The sequence below is a fragment of the Ursus maritimus genome, unplaced genomic scaffold (genome assembly GCF_017311325.1).
Source record: "Ursus maritimus isolate PB19 unplaced genomic scaffold, ASM1731132v1 scaffold_7, whole genome shotgun sequence".
Classification (NCBI taxonomy): Eukaryota; Metazoa; Chordata; class Mammalia; order Carnivora; family Ursidae; genus Ursus; species Ursus maritimus.
Genome location: NW_024426885.1, coordinates 15,929,252 through 15,946,318, shown reverse-complemented (window position 1 = coordinate 15,946,318; position 17,067 = coordinate 15,929,252). Strand labels below are relative to the sequence as shown.

Here is a 17,067-nt window from a genome sequence, read left to right as displayed (position 1 = left end):
CTAGACAGGGTTCCCGTGAATGGCACAGAGAGAGCAGTCTAGTAGACACTCATCCCGCCCATGTGTTACTTAGGGGACCCTCCATGGACCTGGGAACCCTCAGCCCCTGCCGTTTTTCTGAGGGGTACTCAGCCTGCTCTTCCATTTCCCATCAGATGGTCCAGCATGGAATGACCTTGCTATCTTTTCTACCATTCTGTCTTTCTTAATTTTTCTTAAACATCTTTCTTCCCAGTGTCTCCAAATAATGAACAACAGAAAGAGTACAGCTAGAATACAGACTGGATATAGTGGTAGTGTGTAAAACACTCCAAGTATTAATAATATATTTTAGCTCCTCAAAGACTAAAGAAGGAGTTGTAGCCTTTGTGAGCCAAGATAATCTATTGAAACCATCTTTCGCCAAAGGATTAAAAAGAGCTCTGGGAACCCCAATACAAACGCTCGCCTAACCCTTCGAGAATTAGGAAGGATGCCTAGAGGGTGGCACACCTGTGCTCTGACTCCAAATTAGTGCTGCCTTCCCCAAGCCAGGCCGAGCCCCAGTCACTGCCGGAAGGGGAGCTTTCGATCTTCAACCTGCACCCGCCCTGCCCACCCGCTGCACACCCAGTGTCCTATGCTGACAGCAGTCTCTGGCCACTCGGATCTCACAGAAGGTCTGCTTTATTATGAAGGACAGCCTCCTTCTACACTGTGGGAGAGTCAGTGAAAATAATGCTCTTTGCTTTCCCTTTGACTTCTATGCTTTGTAAACAAGATAGAGATAGTCATATGGAATGGAGAGGCTACTTACATAAAAGTTCTCACGTACTGCTTAAAGGGCTGATCATTTTACCCACAGAAACCATGGATAGCCTAGACCATGTCGAAGTGTGGTTCCTGGGCCAAGAGCATCAATACCACCTGGAAATTGCTAGAAATGCAAAACCTCAGGCCTTTCCCCAGACCTACTGAATCAGAAGCTCTGGCAGCAGGGGCCAGAAATCTGTGTTTTAACAAGCCTTCTAAGTGGTTCTGATGCTTGCTGATGTTTGAGGACCACTGCCCCAGACAGTAATTTCCCTGGAAGTACTCAGAAAGCCAGCATCTTCATGGTTAAGTCCAAGTATTCAAACGAGTCAGTCCGTTTGAATGCAGTGGGGGTACAGACACAAGCCCCTTTTGCCCCCCACGGCACACTGGACCATAATAGCATTAATCATGTCAGTGTGAACTCAAATACAATGTTGCAGAGAAAACAGGTCATGCATACAAATATTCACCCTCCCCAGTGTTAACAAAATTTGCCCTTGAATACACAGCTCCTGCCAATTTGGGATAAACATACCTCTCAGTATGAGTCACCATCAGACCAACACACAATGAAATAGGAAGCTGGCTGGTTTCTACTGCGGTGTGGCCGGATCAGGCTGAACCACAATGGGAGAAATCCCCACCACTCACCGATCACTGAACCTTCTGAAAAGTTCTCTGGCTCTCTAATGCTGGCTCAGGAAAACACTCGGCATTTTGACTTCAGCATAGTAGAGGCAAACAATATCAGGACTCTCTTTCTTGCCCCCCAAGGGCTGTGAATATGATATCACAGAGGGGGGTCCCCTCCTCAAAGTGTATCAGATGCCGAGATTTTCCTCTTGGTAGGATGAGTCTACCGTAGGATGTCTTTTCTGCGGGAATTGGGAAAAGTCAATTTGTTGTTCCATAAATGAGGGTTTCTGTGAGGCAGTACAGCTGGTTTCATCCTTTCTGGTCACCTGACCAGGTAATCAGAGAGGCAAGAGGTAGGGCCACCTCTCAAAGTCTGGGAGTAGCTGGCCCCCCCTCCAGCTTAGATCCGCTCTGTCTCCATGTTCTTGAGTTCACTCTCTCATCAAAAATTGCTCTCAAGAGCTCCAGGTAAATTTAAGTCAGTATTCCTTCTCTCGGATTTACTTATACATTCAGCCTCAACTCTCGTTGTACAAAGGAAGTCTTCTTTCATTTCTGGAGAAACATTTCGTAGACATCAGTGAGTAGATGGCACAGGAAAAGGGATTTTTTTTTTCAATGTGAAATTCTTTCCCTTAGCTTTGGAAATCTCATTATCCAGACAGCCCTACTGTTGTGAAGGTAAGCTGGGCAGAGTCGTACTTCTGGTGAGAGGAGCACTTCCATTTATAACATAGTAAGAGTTATTCACACTTGGATTTTTTCCCCTCTCTAGAGGAACATGATAAAAACTGGAACTTCCCTCCCTCCAAAGATGCGAAGTTCAGAACTGAGTTGTGCGCGTAAGTCACCAATCAAGACAATTTATTCTGAAACCTGTAGCACTATGGTGTCTCCTTTAACCGACAGCTTCTCTGTAGCCCTTCTTTAGGAAATGCCCTGGTCATTTGTGTCCCCTTGAAAAGCTTGGGGCTTTTCGAGTTAAGGAAAAGATGAAGAATGGAGACAAGCCCAGGAGTGGGTACGGGCCGGGCGTTAAGCATTAATCTGGGAATCAGGGTTGGAAAATTAAATCTAGGAGAGGCTGTTAGACACTAAAAAGGGGCCTGAGGGGTGCCTCAGACATGAGGAATCACGACACCGCAGAGAGAGATCTACTGTCCCCAGACCTCCCCAAAGATGGAACAGAAACGGGCTTCAGTGACATCAGGCAGTGTGCGTGCACCTGAGTGGGGAGCGTCTGCAGCTGTGCGTGTGTTGGGAGGGGCGGGATTGAGGGAGGCCGAGCCCTTGAGAGGCAGCAACACTTCACACCTGGAAAGGCTGTTCTACAAGACTGGATATGAAGTCAACAAACACTTGCAGAGAGAGCGCTTTCTTAAGTTGCACCAGTGACTCAACTGCTGTTTAATTTCTCTGGTGTTTACTTAGGAGGACGGAGTAATTCTAGAAGAATTTACAGAAGGGATGGGCCTTTGAGAAGCATTATAAGGAAGCTGAACTTGAGTTAGGTCTTTGACAAATGCAGAAAAGGGGAATACAGGTATTGCCCGCGAGGGCGGGAGGGGCAGCGTGACCGAGGCTGGAGACAGGAAATACCCTCCACAGATGATTCAAATAGGACAAATGTGGGGCGAGGGGAGAAGTACAATTACCACGGATTTGGGAGCCAGGTAGGTGTGGGTAGAAAAGCAGCTCCTCTACTTTCCAGCTTAGCGATCTCTGACCAGTTTCTAAATTCCTCTGAGCCGCCTCCTCCAACACACTGACCTTGCTGGGTCAAAGATTAGAGACAAGGCATGTAAAGCTCTCAACACAAAGGCTGTCATTTAGCATGTGTCCAATAACTGGCATAACATTAAAAATAAAACAAGATGGGCTTAGATGGGGTGGGGAGGGGGTAAGCTCAGGACTTGAGGAATCCTCGATGATCAGCAGGAAGCCTTGAACTTTACCTTGTCACTCATCAAGGTTTTGGAGCTGGAAATATGATGACATCAGTGTCCTAAGAGGATTACTTTGGTGCCAGTCTGTAGGACACGTTTGAGACACAATACACCACTGTTCTCAGAAGCTACCAAGAAACAAGATTGCCGTGTGTGTGTGATTCACCTGACTATCGGGTGGAGAGTGAATGTCTCTCCCTTGAGGGTGGACTGGAACAAGTTTCCGTGGATCCCACTCGCCCTTAAGAGCAAGCTGGGCCATCCAACAGTCTCAAAAAGCTTCCAGGACACACGGCAAAACTAAACAAGAAAGGGTGTGCCCAAACGTAAAATCCTCTTTACCTTAATGTGTCTCCCTCACAGCTAAATTCTTACTTTTTCACGTGGTTTCCAAACCGTAAGTATCCCTCATTATTTAAATTAGATGAGTGCTCACATCACTTAACCTCTAGTATTTATTCTTGTTTTCTCTAACAAAAACAGAAAATCCCTCTGTACTTTAAAAGCCTGCACTAGGACGCACACATAAGTTAGACAATTATACTCTGAGATGAGCAGAGCGGGCCTCTGGAGTTTAGGTTAATCATGGCATATTCAGGAAGACAGATATTGACTGATAAACCCACAACAGTCTCTCCTACTTCTTTGTTACAGGATACAGCAAGGGTAAGATGTCCTTGAACACACCACAGAAATAACCGTTTCATCAAGATTCCTGAATCAATAAGTGTCTGCGACTGCAAGGGGATGGGCGACCGGTGAGGAGAAGGAAAGATCGTGAGGGTCAGAGTATGTCGACAAATGCCACTCCACACTGCCAGAGGTGTGAGCCGCCAGCAAGCTTGCTCTCCGGTCAGGGCCAACCCCAAAGCAGACAGATACAAGCCAGACAAAAGGATGCCTCAAACCAGTGTGAGCTAAGCCATGTCTAAGTGGTGAGCACAACAGGGAACCTACGTCCCTCCTTCACAAGCCCTCCCACCTTCCTCGCAAGGGAGGCTACCAAGGGTGATTTGTGTCAGCTCCGGGAGGACGCAGCTAGGCATCTCTGGGAGCAAGAAGAAATGGAGAGGCCCAGAAGAGTCTTGGGATTGAGAAGACACAGGTTCAGGTCCCAGACACAGGTTCAGGTCCTAGCTCCGAGCACAAGCCAACCTGTTTCAACTGTTGAGAATCTGTGATGGGCGGATACTACGTAAGTTGTGCACTGGAGAATTACAGATGGAGACACTTGCTGCTTCTGAGAGGCTCACCTTCTAGAGAGAGAGCCCGTGGACGTCAACACACTGCGGCAGGTGCACTCACTGACCCATGCACACCATCTGATGGAACACAGAGGATGAACACTGGGTCCGATGAGCCACCGCGTGACCTTGAACGATTCACTTACCCTTTCTGAATCCCAGTCTTCTCATGTCTAGGGCAAATGCCTGGACTACGTGCTTCCCCTGCGCCCCTATCACTTTAAAAGCTAGGATGGAATTCCTTTCTTTCCACAGAAGCTCTTGTGTACCTGCCCCAAATCCTGGCTACCTCTGTCGCTGGCTGAGGTTGGAGCAATCAGAGCGCTGGGAGGCCGCAGCATGGACTGGCACAGACCTCAAAATAAAAAAGGAACAGCCTTTAATCGGTGGCTAAGGGCTAAGATAATACTAGTATGTGACCTCTCAGGGGCCTGTGACAATGTTCCAGTTAGAGCATGGCTACTGTGTTCTGAAGCAAATGTGAACCCAGGCAATCGGTCTGAGTTTTGAGGCATCTGCAATGACTTAGAAAGAGAGCTGCTCTTTGGGGACCACTGATCTGTGATCTACTCACCACACAGAGCAAGTCTGGGGCTTTCCTGGGCCCCACAGGAATGGAATCAAGAGGTGGCTTTTGTAATTCCCTTTCCCATCGCACATAAATTACTTATATTGGGGACACAAACTCAAATCCATTAGCAACGGAGATCAGGGCTGGGTTGTTCCAGTACAGCAGAAGGTACAAATGAAGAAAGTTGGCCTGCATTAAATGTCAGCATCTGTATTTGCTACTCTGAGGGTTTCCGAAACTACCCCAAAAGAGAGGGCACATCATTAGAAGCATCTTCATTTGCACCCAAATATTTCACTCAATTACCACTTACTCCGTGAAAGACCAAAGCTCATGCACGTGACTATGAAAGATACACGGGAGCGGAACGGATGGAGCAGAACCACGTTTCTCTTTGTCCTAAGGCACAGCTTTAGCACTGTGAGCTGTCATGGTCCCACTTCTCCAGCCATCCATTAGTATAATACAACCAAACTGAGTTTCCAGCAACAAGGATCAGTTTGAGCTCAGCATGCTCACCTCAAAGTTATTCCCGCAGGGGCTTTAAGTGAAAATAGATACAGATAAATCACTGAAACGGTTCAAGACAGCCCCCAAAGAGCAGACATCCGTGTTTATGGAGGAAGTTATGTCCCACGGTAAGAAAGCGTGGCAGAATAAATCCAAGCTTAGCAAAGAGCAAAATAAAGGGTGGCTACTCACATTATAAAATCATGTGGTGAAGGTCCTAAGACATATTATTAAGAGGGAAAAAAAATCAAGTCACAGAAAAATGATAGAACGATCCCTTTTTTATATTCCTATCTTGTCTGGAAAGACACACAATATTAATCTCACCTCTAGAGACGGGGGAAATTGAGGCCGACAGGGTAGGGACGAGAGGCTTTCACTTTTTGCTCTCTGTTCTGCAGCATTTCACTCTAAGATATATTTTATATATTACTTGGATAAGTAAAATCAAGGATTGCTGTGTTCTTTTACATGTTCCAGATAAACAAATAATTTAAACTATAATTCGGAAAGATTTAACCCGCATTTCAGGACCACGCCCAGTTCATAAATAACGTACACCTGCACAGAGCACCCCACCCTCTCCCTTTTGGCATTCTCCTTGCCGCTTCATTTGCCAGCTTTGACACACACTGCATCGTTTAAAAAGGTGTTTGGAGGGGTGATTAGGGATGCCGCTGAAATGCCAGGTGATCAAAACAGCTCGCTTCTCTTTTCAGCCCATCCCAGCTCTGCTTGGGGCATGTCCCAGCGCAACGGAAACCTCGTAGAAGGACCCTTTCATTACACATCCTCATTAACTGACTGATGGGAGCGAGGCAAGGAAGAGAATGAAGGCTGGGATGGGGGCAGGAAGGCAACTCTCAAACACAACAAAAATTTCAAGATGCAACACCCATCAAAAGAGACACGCATCCAGGAGCTCAGCTGTGCAAACACTCCAGAAAGAGGATGTGTTTCAGACGCCGTGGCTAAATTAAAGGTTCTTAATGACTTCACAATACGGAGGTTCTCGCCCCAAGAATATGTCTGCCTGGCTTTCGATTGATCATCCCCTATTAGGTGGCCGAGCCCTGCAGCACCATTGCAACTTCTGCAACCATGCACAGGGATCGATATTTATAATTACCTTTCTCCTTCACCATGGCAACCGGGTCCTCTGGCTAGCAGCGCCGAAGGAAAGAGGAATAAAGTGTAGGAGTGGGAGCGCTCCTGGGCAGACAGATCCGCGGCTGTAGACGCTGCGAGGAAAATCCCCCGGCATCCACTCGCGAAGTCCGGGGCTGCTGCTTTCTAAAATCCCGCCCCCAACCCCGGGGGGCCGAGCTCCCGTGCCCGCCCCACGATCGCCGCCGAGCGGCGGCCGCGCCCTGCTCCCTGCTCGGGGGACTCTGCCCTTGGGCCGAAACCACTCGCTACAGCTGCCTCTGTAACAAATGCAAAATTCCAGTGTCCTAATCTCTGGTCACTGACACCACTTTGCATTCCTCGCGCGGAGGCCGAGAAAGCGGGCAGCAGAACGCTCCCTCCCGGGGTCTGATAAATGATTGCCAGAAGAGGGGGGCCGAGGAACAAACAAGGGACTGTTTGGATAAATAAAACTAGTCAATTGTTAGCTCATTAGTTTCCTATTATGACTGCTCCCAACTCTTATTCCAGATTCTTTCGGACACACTGAGTAAATAAAATTAGAAAAAGAGAGAAACAGTAGTAGAAAACATAGTAGAAAAAGAGAACCATGCCAGTGACTCCAAGTTCATTTGCTTCAACTTTGGAGGCTCAATTACAATGAATCAAGATGGGGCTGGCGCTCACCTCCGCCCCCGCCCAACACGGTTTTCCTGAATGGGGGGAGAAGCGGGAGGGGACTGGGACAATGAGAGCCAGCCTGGGAAGACAATCTTTCAGGATTCAGTTCCTTCCAGGATCAAATTCAGGATCAAAGCAAAAATCTGACTTATCCAGTTAGGCAGGATTCCGAGCATCCACTTTCGCTCTGCTTCATTGGAGTTTTCCAGACAAGCCCCTCGGATATATATGTATGTAGGGAGGAACCCTAGCCACAAAGTGGGGGTCAAACAGCCACACCCGCACCACTCACCCCCCCCCCCACTTAGCGTGGCGCAGCCGCAGTGGCTGGCAAGGCTTTTGATTTCTGACCCACGGGGTCATAGGTCAGTCTCCGGGGAGCAGAGGACTTCTGGGTTTGCGAAGCCCACACCCACCCCATTCCAGCACCTGTCTCCGGAACCCAGATCATTCGGCCCGCCACGCGTCAGGTTGCATACATCCACCGTGTGGGAGAAATGGGATGAGCAGGAGACAGACAGACGCAGCCCTGCTCCGGCAGAGCAGCAGATGGCCAACACGTCTTTCCCAACCGGAACGCACAGCCAGTATTAGACTGTATTTACTGCAAATATTGTAACGTGTTGGGTCTAAGAGAGCCAGGGTAACAGAGACGAATGAAGTCAATCAACCTGCCTCATCTTTGGGCTGTTGTTTACAGCCCGAATGAGGTTTAGCGGGGTGAGGAGCCCTTCACTGCTGGTTTGCTGATGGGTAACAGTAGCAGATCTCAAGCAGCTGTGACATTCCTACATCTGTGACTCAGGGCTTTACTATTAATAGCTTGAGTGTCTCAGCCTGTAAGGGCTAAGTCCCCTCCAACCCCTGAATCGTCTTTTCTACGAAACATACTTTGCCCACACTGCTCCCTGCCCCCACTGTAGCCCCACAGGTCAGGTTTTTCCTCAGTCAGCAGCCAGCTGGAGGGTAAGTACTGAAGAGCCTGGAAACAGCTTTTTCAACCTCCATTCATTACATACGAGCCAAGCGTTAGCGCAACGGCACAAGTCCAGAGAGACAGGCAGGGCTCAAGAGTGAAAAGCCCTTTACATTCCCAGATTTTCATGCACTAAACCTGCACTCGTCTGCTTCTCCCACCCCTAATCACCCTCAGAGCTCATAAACAGATGCTGACAAGCAAAATTAAGCTCAGAGAAGTGGAATGAGTTTGGTGCTGTGAGCCTAGCAGGTGAATTTATTTTATTATATTTTTGTGGCATAGGCTCTGAGGCACTTCTCTCCAAGGCTTTCGTGTTATTCTGCTCAAAGCTAAGGGAGCAGGGCTCTCTCGTCTTTCTCCCTCCTTCCCTCTCTTCCTCTCGCCCAATTGGTGCATGGCGGTAAAACCCCATTGGGTTTCTAGTCCAAATCCAATCCTGCATTAAATGTTCCAGGTACTATAAATGCAATCAGTTCAATTTCTCTTTTAGTCAGCATGGCAATTTTTAATCCTGAGCTTTATTAACCAAACTGGTCCCTTGTTACACTTCTGAACCCACCTGTATACCTGGGTGGATAAAGTGCGCAGAAACCCTGATTGAGAAAGGCTCTCTGGCAGCTTTAGAGACTAAGCTCGCAGAGTGACATTTGGTGCCTATTCCTTTTCAGAGAAGCCTTTTCTATAGGAAAATACAACAGAGTGGTTCAGAGAGATTCCCTCCCTCCTGCGTTTTCCATGGAAAGAATTTTCCTGCACCACAAAGTGAATGAGTCACCAGCATTTAGTTGCTAAATAACAGTCATATGGCTAAAGTCCCCCAACAATCAGACACTGCTACTTTAGGATAAAAGCATCCACTGGGCACTTTTAAGATAACCAAAGAGGGTATTACTAAAGTTATTTTTGGAATGTGGGAGAGTAAAACTAAATTGTTTTTGTCTCCTTGCCTCTGGCCGAATAGTTCAGAGCTTAGAGAACAGAACCAAAACGTTGATCTTTTCTTTTACTTTACAGTGCAGCAAAATAAATCAAGAAAAATATGAAAAATGCAAGGTTCACAAGATGGCAGGACTCTTTATTCCTATTTTTAGAGATGATTTCCAAAGAACTTATCTCCATCTCATTCCACCCAAATAAGACTTCTTAATACAGACACCAGCCCTAGGTTTTATTTGTTGTTTTATTCATCCAAACTGACTCCCTGGCGCCTTCTCCATTCACTCACAAAACGAAGCCAGGGTTGTCCACAAGTGACCGAAGGACAGGAACCATCTCGTGGGTGAGAAAAGCTTTGCCTGCATACAGGCACTCTTGGCAAAAACTCGAGAGTACATCATTTCAATAGAAGCTATGCCAAAGGGGAGGGAAATGTTGCAACCCGAACACGCCACCTGGCACAGTCCACTTCCTCATTGTCCTCTTCCTCCCACAGATTGCCTACTGCTTGTGCACCTGTACGGCAGGAATTCCAGGACCCCTCCTTGACTTCAGGACCCCAGGTTTCTAGGTATCACACATCCCTCAATGCATTTGGACCCATTGGCCAAAGAGCACGCAAAATCCTTTCTAGCAGAATTCCGCGGAAAGAAAATTCACGAATGAGTTCCTTGTTTGCTTTCTATGTAATGTTTACATCAATCACCCTCACTGCAGACATTTACAGGCATCTGCTGTGTGCCAGGTCCTACTGGGCCGGCAGTTCGAACACAAGAAGAGAGAAACCACTGCTCTGTAGTTGCTTAACATCTGGTGGAAGGGATGCATACACACGAATGTTCTCGATGAAATTAGGAAGGTGTTAAAGACAGAAGTAGGGTGCCCTGGGTTCCAGGCAGTGCTGAATCCCAAACTGGGAGCGGGGAGAGACTTCCAGGAGGAGTGAGAGGACAAGCAAGGGCTGCCATGTGAAGAAAGGGGGAAAGATCATTCATTCCAAGTGGAGGTAGTGGGGAGCAAGAAGGTGTCAAGCAGCTCACGGCTCCTGGGGAAGAGGGAAAGGCTCAAGCTAAGGTCTGGGTGGTAGGTCACAGAGGGCTCTGAATGCCGCACCAGGGAGGTAGGACCCTAGAACTGATATGGTTAGAGTCTCAAGCCTGAGCTAATATTTCTTTCCAAATTAAGTTCAGAAGACTTTGGCTTCATCTCAAAGTCTGCCATGGTCTGTTTCCAACGCTAGTGCCTCCTCCCTCCAGTTAGGTGGGTTGGTGTATGCATGTCCAGAAACTGTTTATGTTTATTAGTTTATTTAAATATCTCCCTGATACATAGAATAAAACGATAGCCATGTACATCCCACGCACAGCATTTTAAGTAACTCCAACCATCTGGGATTGTAGTAATGGCTTCATGCCCACCACGAGGCTGTGAGTTCCGTGAAGGCAAGTAGGGTTTCATGCTTTTCTAGGCTCCCCCTGGGAGAGGGCAGACCTCCAGCGATGGAAATACGAGGGGTGCTTTAAATGCAGACACCTGGTTCCCACCCAAGACCTGATGATTCAGATTCTCCGCAGAGCAGGCTGGAGCTGCAGCCAGCCCCCTAGGTGACTAAGGACCACTGGCCTAGCACCCTGGCCTGTAAAGCAGGAGGTGAATGCATATGAGAAGTACAAACACAGCTACACACCGCGCTGCCACATCTAAAAAGCAACCCCTCTCCGTTGGCTAAAATAACAATCGTCCGGACATTCACTGCGATCTTATGGAAATTTATTGGAAGTGATGATTCCAGAGTTTCATACGGCCTGAGACAAATTCCTAAATGTCTGAGCCCTCTTGATGCTACTCTCATGTCCTCAACGGAGAATTCCTAGGATTTTTTCCATATGAATCTCATGGAATCGATGCCCACCAAAGTTCTTTTCCGTGAATTCTTCAAGTAGAATTATTTCACATTTGAATGCAACACTTCCCCCATGGTCCTTCTCAGAAGCCAGTTTCTGAATTTAGACCTGAGCAATAGTTTGCAGCTTAAGAAAAATTACTAAGGTATATTTAAAGCTTCCTATAAATAATCCACTAAGGATATAAACTGTAGAGTGAGCCTAAAACAAGCCATGTCCCTGCATGTGTACTGGAACCTATTATCCGAATTCAAAGGATCTCTTGATAGTAAAGAGTTTCACGGATTTTAGCCTAATTGGAGGCATGTGAGAAGTTCACCAGAAATACAGAAATAGCTCTGAATTCCTTGGGAAAAGGCCCTTTAAAAAGTTTATTATTAGCTTTATCTTTTTTTCTTTAATATTTTCTAGGCAGAAATATAGGTAGTGGGGAAAAACAAGTCACTTTCTATCATCTGGAACTGGGATGGCTTCCCTAGCAACATTCCCTTTTTCTTGGTCCTTAGTGCACTCTGGGCTTGACCAGAGTGCAGTGAAGGATTTACATGTCTATTTTTGCAAAATGCTTCGGGCTTTCTGAGGGAAGGGATCACACGTGAGTATCTGTATTCACACAGTGATAGGCACAAAGTAAGAATGGCAATATTTGATGAATATTAACAATAAATGTCCCTAGCTCATCATAGCAAGTCAAAATGCTAGATAAGTATTCATTTTTATTTTTTTTTCATTTTTACAGTCAAATGGACTGATTTAAAAATCTAACTCAAATAAAATAAAAGTAAATTCTGTCTCATACGTAAGTCAGTTTAGCAGTTGCTTGAAAGTATTTGCCAAGATGCAAACCCATAATTCACCTTGGAGAGAGAGCAAGCTGAAAAGAAACGTAACCAGGTAGTGGTTTTAACTAACCCTCAGAACTACTTTTGTCACCATTTACAGAATGTTTATAATGTGCCAGCCACCATTCTAGTCTGTTTACACTTATCACCTCATTTAATCCCCATACCAACTGGATGAGATAATATTATTACACTTCACACACGAGGAAAGAGATTTGTCAGAATCCCAAACCATGGGCCCCCCCTTTGCTCTGTTGGACCTTCCCTTTCACAGAGGTCATGAAAGAGCCTCTCCTTCCCTGTACCGCCCCCCCCCCCACTTTTTCAGTCAAGATGCACTCAATGTACAGTGACTTCTTTGGCATTTCCATAAAACCCGGCACAGTAGAAATGATGTTGCATTTCACCTTGTTTGTACAGAACAATCTTCTCTTGATACCTTATCCTTCATTAGTTCTCGGACTCCTTACGATAGGCCCTGCTAGGTAAACGGCATCATAACTTTGGCCTGTTGGGCTCGTCCTTGGCTGGACAGGGGAGGATGGTACCCAGATCCACATAGCACGTTTTTTAAGATACAATTCAATTACCCATCCTGTGTAGTCATTCTCAAAGCCTAGCATTCCTATGGTTTACAAAGAAAAACAATTTAAAACATTGGCAGGAGGGAGCTGGATCAGAGAATGTCTGCAGGTTTTACAAAGCCTACATTTAGCCCCCTCATTTAGTCTTACAACTCAAATGAAGCCCACCGCCACTGCCAGCAAATAACTTCTCTCTCACTCTGCCCTGCCATTTCAGCCATCATGTGTGGGACAGGCCAAACGAAGCATGCCACGTGCACGGCCATAACCCATTTGCTACCACCGGAAGGGCACTGCTGTCACCCAACACGCGTCTCAGTTTCTCCAGTTTTTGGTGCAAGGAGAGAAGGGGCTGTGCACCCAACACTGTTTGGAAAACACTATACCATGTGGGAAAAAATAGGCATCAATTTCCTGTACGATGAAAACTAAGTCCTAAGGCAGACTTGCCCAAGGTTACTCAATTACTTAGAAATGGGTCAAAACTCCTAATGCCTTACCTCTACCCAGTGGTTATGCCACTCTGTCACGCTGGCCACACAAGCAGCCTGATCAAACACAGCCAGGGTTTGAATCCCAGCTGCGCCACAGGCTGAGTGACCTCGGGCCCCTTTGCTGTCTCTGGGTTTCAGCAGTCTCCTCTGTGAAGGGTAATAACACGCCCCACTGGTGAGGCGGTGGGGACTGGGCCGCTTCCAGGGCATGCAGCCCGTGGGCTCATGCAGGCCGTGCTCAGAAGGGCCCTCCATTTGGTTTAATGCTTTGCTCTTGTCTCATTGATATTGTAAGAATTTTATCTCTGAACTTGTGTTTTGTCGAAGACCTCTGCTGGGACAACGGATTGCACGTGAGCAGACGAGACAGATGCTGGATGTGTGACGCCACTCCTGCCACCCCATTGACAGGGCGCCATGAACACAGGACTCCAGTGGACCCAAGACGCATGCAGGGAGCAGTTCAGGGAGACTGCGGGCGAGGGCAAGGTAAGTGCAGTTACATCTACCGCTGGATAAAGAGGGGTGCTGAGAGGTCCATTTCCATTCCAATCGGAACACTTGCTTCAAATGTAGAACAAAGGCAATGATAGTCCAGAAAAGAACCCACCAGGGAACCCTATCCTATCCTTTCTGACTCATGTCACCTCCTTGTATTAGCCAACCACCTGCACTGAAAATGATGACGTAGAAGAAAGGGAAGGGTAGGACAACCCACTGCCCCTTCCTTCCATCAGTATGCCAAAGACAGAGGGCCCTGGCGGAACGTGCGTGCATCAAGAGGCAAAATTAGAACAGGTGAGTTAGCTCTGTGTAAATCCCCACGTTTCCTTAAAGAGTGAAACACATATGGATCTATAGTCTATGAGACTGTGTAATTTCAGGGATTCCACGTGAGCTAAATGCTCTTCTATTGGCATTTAAAATGAGCACTGCACAATATAAACATGAACGGTCCAGTTCATGTTAATAATTTAAAATTTTACTTCAGGGGCGCCTGGGTGGTGGAGTTGGTTGGGCTGCCCGCTCTCGGTTTCCGCTCGGGTCGTGATCTCAGGGTTGTGAGATGGAGCCCCCCGTCGGGCACAGAGTCTGCTTCAGATTCTCTCTCCCTCTCTCTCTGCCCCTCCCACTTGTGCTCTCTCTCTAATAAATAAATAAAAATTTTTAACAATTTAAAAAGTAAAATTTTACTTTACTTGGGACATCTAACTGCAAATAAAAATACTATGACAAGGTGAGAAAGAGTGTGGAATAAGGAAAAAGGCTTTATATTTTAGTACCTTTTTTTAAAGGACTTTATTTACTTTTATTTGAGAACGAGAGCAAGAGAGACAGCACCCAGAGGGAGAGGGAGAAGCAGACTCCCCGCTGAGCAGGGAGCCCAACTCAGGACTCGATCCCAGGACCCTGGGATCATGACCTGAGCTGAAGGCAGACGCTTAACCGACTGAGCCACCCAGGAACCCCTCTATTTTAGTACCTTTAATGGTATTTGATTCCTGCACTTTAAACAAGGTGCCCCACATTTCCTTTTGCACAGGGCCCTGCAAATTCTGTGCCAGGCGTGGGGTGAGGGTGAGAGACGTTCTGTATGAGATGGAAGTGCCCCACACTACGCCCGAGTACGAGGAAAGGCAATAACGATTGTTACGGTTTCACTTCTTACTGCTTCATCAATTTACAGCAAGATAGGATAGGCTTGAAAATGGCAAAATCCCAGTTTTCAAAACCATTTCAGGATATCAGGAGCCTTTGAAAGTATTGAGTCTGGGGGACATACCTTATAATGCCTTGAAGAATTTAATACCTCTTGATCCCTCGGTATATGACCTTTGTTGCCAAATGAGAGAAGGCGTGTGACGCCCGCCATTAAAGCAAGAGTGGACGTCAGCATCAGGAAATCCTCCCAGGAAGACAAAGTCGTTCTCCTCCACCCACTCACTCATTCAGCAAGTACCGACTGACTGTCAGAACCTGTTCCAGGTGCTGGGATATCACAGCAAACGAAAGAGAAATCTTTCTGGATGGCGCTTACACTCTAGTTGGGGAGAGGGATGCTGATATAATAAAATATATAAGTAAACAATATATAAATGATATAAATGATAGGAACTCTGGGGGGAAATCGAGGCTGGAAAAGAACGTGCTGGGGGAAGGAATGGGGTTTTTAGCAGGTGGCCCAGGAAAGCCTCTTTGGAGAAAGTGTCATCTGAGCAGGCCTGACGGGGGTGGGAGTGTAAGCGATGTGACATCTGAGGGAAGAGCACCCCGGACAGAGTGAACGGTAAGAGCGAAGGTCATAAGGTGGAGCTCACCTGGTGTGTCCAAGGCCCCGTGGAGGCCAGCGAGGCTGGAGGCACTGAGGCCCACAGGTCCCGGCAAAGACCTTGGGTTTTATAAGTGAGTGAGGCAGGAATCCCCTGGAGGTTTTGAGCAGAGAAAGGTACACTATCTGATGGCCATTTCCTGGTCAGGATCACCCAGGCTTCTGTGTGGTGACCAGAGGAAAGGGCGGGGGGGGGGTGCACACGTAGAATGTTGCATTGGTGCATGAAATTAAAAAAAGGGCTTCAGAGTGAGATCAAGACACGACAAAATGAGATGAAGGAAAAGGTGACAGAAATAAGGAATGAACACTGAGGCCCAAGATCGTATCAATAGCAGTAAATGAAACACCAAAGAACAGAACAGACACTGAGATAACAGCCACTTGCTGGCATAGGGACGAGCTTAAAATGATCTCAGTGAATGCAGGACAAAGCACCTAAAACAATGAGACAAAGTCAATAGATGTTCAAAATAAAGAAAACTCTAAAAAACCCTTATGTCCTAGATGTGGAGAGTGTAAGAAGCAGAAACTATATTCAAAGATTAACCCACAAGGACTTCCTGGAAATGAAAAGCGGTTTGAGGGACTCCTGAGTGGCTCAGCCGGTTAAGCAGCTGCCTCTGGCTCAGGTCATGATTCTGGGGTCCTGGGATCGAGCCCCGCATCAGGTTCCCTGCTCAGCAGAGAGTCTGCTTCTCCCTCTCTCTCCCCTGTGCTCGTGCTCTCTCTCTCAAATAAATAAATATCTTAACAAAAAATAGGTTTGAACTTGCAGATTTAATGAGTATAGATACAATATTTTGGCAAATTTTGACATAGAACGCTAAGTCCAAGTCCTAGCCTGAGCTTCTGAACGTCAAAGGGCATCATTCTCCATTTATCCAGGCAGAAAAAACCTATAAGCCACAAAAAGAGAAAAGCTCAGGTTCACCTCCAACTTCTCAACAGCAACACTGATGGGTAGAAGACCATGGGACAATACCTGGAAGTCTTGAGAAGCAAAGTTTCCCAAGAACCTTACATTCAGTCAAAATGTTCAGACATGAAGGCAACAGTCAAACCACCACAAACACAAGGGGGCTCAGGAAACACACCTCCACCCACCCTTCTTGGAAAAACAGCTTAACAACAACATCAAGCCGATCCCGAAATGAGTTAACATGCACTCAGGAGTGCAGCTCTTGTAAAAGGACTGGTCACGAGCAGCGGATTCTATTAAATAGGGACCTGATACCCGAATTACTGGGTTATGGTTCAGAAGGAAATGGGAATGTCCTGAGCAAAGAAGGCAAAGAACAATCTGAAAACAATGTCATGACTGACAAAAATCAGGAGGTGGGTAGGAGACAAGTCCCAGAGGGCTACTGTCCTGGTTTTCACGGCAGGAAGAGACTGACCTGCACCAGACTAGCCAAGATTCTCAGTGTTGGCATCTTCTAGAACAGTCTGAAAGCACATCACCCAATGGCTTCATCTGCACTTAGA

At 46.8% G+C, this 17,067-nt stretch overlaps 1 protein-coding gene across 1 annotated transcript in view; it reads right to left on the bottom strand.

The window, feature by feature from the left end:
* Positions 1 to 17,067, bottom strand: part of LOC121101274 (actin-binding LIM protein 1-like) — a 190,164-nt gene that overhangs the window by 63,349 nt on the left and 109,748 nt on the right. The window lies entirely within an intron of this gene.